The sequence below is a fragment of the Pipistrellus hanaki genome (genome assembly GCF_964339955.1).
Source record: "Pipistrellus hanaki genome assembly, chromosome: 3".
NCBI lineage: Eukaryota > Metazoa > Chordata > Mammalia > Chiroptera > Vespertilionidae > Pipistrellus > Pipistrellus hanaki.
This window is the reverse complement of record NC_140505.1, coordinates 36,649,146-36,654,134: the sequence shown is the minus strand read 5'-3', so window position 1 is coordinate 36,654,134 and position 4,989 is coordinate 36,649,146.

Below are 4,989 nucleotides of genomic sequence, written 5' to 3'. Positions count from 1 at the left end.
ACAAGTTAGGTCCTTTATTATTATTGGAGTCATTACCTAGCCACCTTAGAAACTCTTTGTGAATGTTAAGAAATTGGTAACCAATAGAAATGAGCAACGAAAAAACACTGCATCCAGTGTAAACTGCACAGCAGAGCAATTCTACACATACCACCTTGGCCACATGATCAAGGTCAATATGCACCAAGAAGACATGTCAGCCTGATGAACCCCCAATATGATGCACTGAGATGAGCAGGACATCACTTCTGTAGAATTCTTACAGAGAATGCATAACTTCATCATGAGAAAACATCAGACAAACCCAAAGTGAGTGAACGATACATGATAAGTGACCTGCATGCTTCAAATATGGAGGCTCTGGAGAAGAAGGAGGACCGAGGAGCTGCCATAGAGGAAAGGAGGCTGCAGACTCAGATGAATGAATGCAATGTGCGATCCCAGGACAGAAAACGGGTGTTCCTGAAAAGCCAGTGAAATTCAAATAGGTCTATAGTTTTAATTAATAGACTTGTATCATTGTTGATGTTCTGGATTTGGTCACTCTACCATCCTCTATAAGAAAAGGCTAATATGCAAATAGGCCGAACAGCAGTACAACTGAAAAAACCAAACAACCGGTTGCTATGACGTGCACTGACCACTAGCTTTGGCTAAGGCAGGGTGGTGGAGCAGGTGAGCAGGGGTGCCAGACCAAGATGGTGTGCCGGTTGCTGTCATTGGGGTGAGCCTCTGGTGGATACTGAAAATTCTTTTCTCCTGCACACTGCAGTCCCACCCGGCAGTCACACCTGCTGCCAATGTCGGAGCTGCCGCTTGCACCCACTGCCAGTGCTGGTCCTGCTCACACCCACAGCTGGCACCAGGGCTGCTGTTCACACCTGCTGCTGGCGCCAGCCCCAATCGCTCCACACTGTCAGCGGGCGTGAGCGGGGCAGGTGCTGTCAGCACATGGGAGTGGTGGAGGTGGGAGAGGAGCTGCTGGCAGATAGCGGGTGGGGACAGGGGGTGCAGGGAACAGCAGGAGGGGCTGGGTGGAGACACAGAGGATGGACCGAGACCTGCCCCTGTGCCCACCACAGCCTCATGGCCCACAGTTCCTTTCAAGGTGCACGAATTTGTGCACTGGGCCCCTAGTGGTTATATAAGATGTTAACATTAGGGGAAATGGGGTAAAAGTATATGGGAACTCTCTGTACTATTTTAGCAATTTTCAAAGGAGTCTAAAATTATTTTAAAATAAAAACATTTTGAAGATATGACATCTAAATTATATATTTTTGATAGATGGTGGCAATGTAAACATTTATATACTATAAAATAACTTTTTTCTTTTATATTACACTAGAGGCCTGGTGCATGAAATTCATGCACAGGGGGAAAGAGGGGGATTTCCCCAGCCCAGCCAGCACCCTCTCCAATCCGGGACCCTTCAGGGGATGTCCAACTGCCTCTGGCAATCCGTGACTGCTGGCTTCTAACTGCTTGCCTGCCTGTCTGCCAGACCACCCCTAACTGCCTGATTGTCCCTAACCACCTCTGTCTGTCTGCCTGACTGCCTGTAACTGCTCCCCTACCGGCCTGATCACCCTTAACTGTTCCCCTGCTGGCCTGATTGTCTCTAGCTGCCTCTGCATGAGTTTCCCCTGCACTTGGGCAGGTAAATGGATGTCCTCAATGGGTCTTTCCTTTGAACAGAGAGGCTGAGGGTGGCAGCCCTGGTGCACTGGGGTGGACCCTGAACTTGAAAAGGAAAACAGAAAGTGAGTGATATGAACCTATCAAGGTTACAGAGCACTCACAAATGCCATATGAATCAGCTTCCCAAAGCTGCCACACTATGTATCAAGCAGGGAGAAAACTGTACGTATGGTTGTCAATGAGTAAGGTGGTGCTATTTTGTTACAAGGGTCATGATACACGTTTCTTGCTAATGATTATACAAGTCCTATGGTCATAAAATTATTTATGAAAATGTGTTCTTTATAAAAACAATGTCCTTCCAAAATACCAACGTGCTTTAATAAATGTTTTGGAGCTTTTCATTTTTTATTAAGGTTAGATTAATATGACTGCATAAAATTGGGTTTTGATTCTCAGCTTCTGCTCCATGTAGTCCATGGACTTCATGGATAGGAAGAGAGGAGGTAAGACTATTGTTAACTGGGTTTTCCCATCTTAAAGCCTTAAAATAATTTCCTTTAACTCTTCTGAATGTGAGAAACTGTCCTTACAGTCTTTTTTTTTTTTTTTTTTTTTTTAATAATTTTATGGATTTCAGAGAGAGGAAGGCAGAGGGGGAAAGGGAGCTAGAAACATCAATGATGAGAGAGAATCATTGATTGGCTGCTTCCTGCATGTTCTCTAATGGGGACTGAGCCACAACCCAGGCATGTGCCCTCACTGGGAATCGAACTATGACCTCCTGGTTCATAGGTGGATGCTCAACCACTGAGCTACACCAGCTGGGCTGCCCTTACAGTCTTAATTTTATACCTTATGTGCAAGACTGTTTTGTTTTCCCTTTGTTTTGTTTTTCTTTGAAAGATTATGTTAATTACCACAGCTCAGTGGCTTACAACAATCAACATTTATTCTCTCACAGTTTTGGAAACTATAAGTCTGAAATCAAAGTGTCAACAGGGCCACACTCCTGGAGGCTCTAGAGCAGAATCCTTCCTTCCTCTTCTAACTCTGGTGGCTCCAGGAGTCCTTGGCTTGTGATCACATTACTCCTATCTCTGCCTCTGTCTTCACACCACCTTCTCTTCTGTGTGTCCTCAACTCTCTCTCTGCCCCTTTTTGTAAGGATATATGTGATTGCATTTAGGGCTCGCCCTATAAGCCAGGCCCATCTTAACCTAATCACACCCACAAGGTTCCTGTTTCCATACACTTAACATTTACAAGATACAGGGATTAGGACCTATCCTGGGGGAGGCCATTCACCAACCCACCACATTTCCGGGTCTGTTTTCCTTTTTCCTGTTGCTGGTCAGCCTCTTACCCTCTCCTCCTCTGGGCAAGGTCATTGGTAGAGTCTATTCCACCTCAGTGAAATGTGAGGGAGTCTGCCACATCTGGCATGATGGATGTGGTCTCAGAGTCAGTCCATGGCGAGGAAAAATCATCCTCGGTGCAAAACTGTGTGGCTGTGGAACTGAGTTGAACTGATGAACTGATCTTTTTTTTTGAAATTGGAGATGCTCCTGACATTTCCAAATCCCAAAATATTTACAATGTAAATGTAAATGTATTGGTAAACTGGACAGCTGCTCATCAAAAGCTCATGTTTGCACATTGCCTGTGTGTGTGTGTGTGTGTGTGTGTACTTCATTCAGGGCCGGGTACTTAATTTGTGGATGTGGGTCCAGTGCAAAATGAAAACAGAGGGCTGCCTCTTGTTCAAAAAGCAGGACAAATGTGCCATTGAAGGTGTTAAAATATATAGCTTTTTCTTTGGTCCACAGTTTCTCTCTTGACTTGTCACACTGTTCATTGGCTATTTAATGTCATTTCAAGTAAAGAAAAATGTAAATTATTAGCCTCAATTTTACTGTTCATCTTTATATTACATTTAAATGTTTAAATGCAAGAATAAGTACATTTAACTCATATGCAAAATCATAAAAATTGTATAATTCGTATTTCATAGCTCACACATGCATGTGTGCTTCGTTCTCACCAGAAGAGTGGAAACACTGGGAGAATCTAACTTACTGTTTTTATTTCAATTCTTGACACACACACATTCTACCAACATGCTTGAACTTTGGTTTACTGATGAGTAAGCAGATCAGAAAGGAAAAGGAACTGAGTTGTCCTATCTTCCTTTTTCCTTCTATGTCATCATTTTCAGTATAAGACCAGGGCTGACAGGGAGTAAGAATACAAGCATGAGGAAGGATATGAGAGAGTCCCTTGGCTGTGTTTCTCAGAACATCATTGCCTTCTTTCTGCATTGGAAGCAAGTTCTAGTTGGGATGGAAAGCGTGATCTTTCATGGACGTCAGTGCTCCTGCTTACTAAGTTGTGGATACAACTTTTTGCCTTGCACTCACTCTGGATCTTGCTGAATTCACACACATCACAGGTCCATTGGGACCTCATGGACCACTGTGAATGCAATAGGCCAATGTGGCAGTGGGGAATGGCAGCAGATGATGCTTATGAGCTCATGCTTCAGTGTCCCATCAGACTTCACTTACAAAACACAAACGCAAGGATAATATTATTAGGAGTTTCAAGATGGTGACACAGAGCATTAAATGAGTACAGGGCCCTTCTGAGCTCATGGCCCTGGGTGACTGCATGGGTCGTTGTATAAAAGTATAAAAAATTTTTAAGGATTGCTGGTTCCATTTAAGTTCTTTTATACCTGCCTAGCCCCAACCTTTACTGATGTCCCTGTTAGGAACACACTGGAAATCCCTCAAACTATGGAGTCAGACATACCTGATTTGAGATCTCAGTTTTGTTGCTTATCTCGTGTATAACTGGGCAGGTTGCTTTACAAAAATGTAAAAATGCAGATAATAATTCTTAACTGATGGTGATGTTGTGGTGACTAAGGGCATATAAAATGTCTAGTCCCAGGATTCTCATAAAACAAGGAAGCACTCAAACTTGGAAGCACTATCTATAATTATACTAGTAAAAGCATAATATGCTAATTAGACCAGATGTCCTTCCGGATGACCTTCTGGACAAAGCTGGGCCTCCAGGTTTATTATAAAGACAGAATGATTTGCATTAGTATACTACAGCCCTCTCAGTTCTTCCTGAGAAAATACAATGTTGAGAAAATGCATGGAATGAATAAATCTGAAAACCTAGGCCTAATTCCTGCTTAATTAAACGGTAGCTACGGGAACTTGGGTAAGTCACCATCAAGTTTCATGTATTGGTTTCCTTTTTGTAAAAGTAATAAAATTACCTTTCTCACAGAGAAGCTGAATGAAGATAGCATATATGAAAGTAAAATAAACA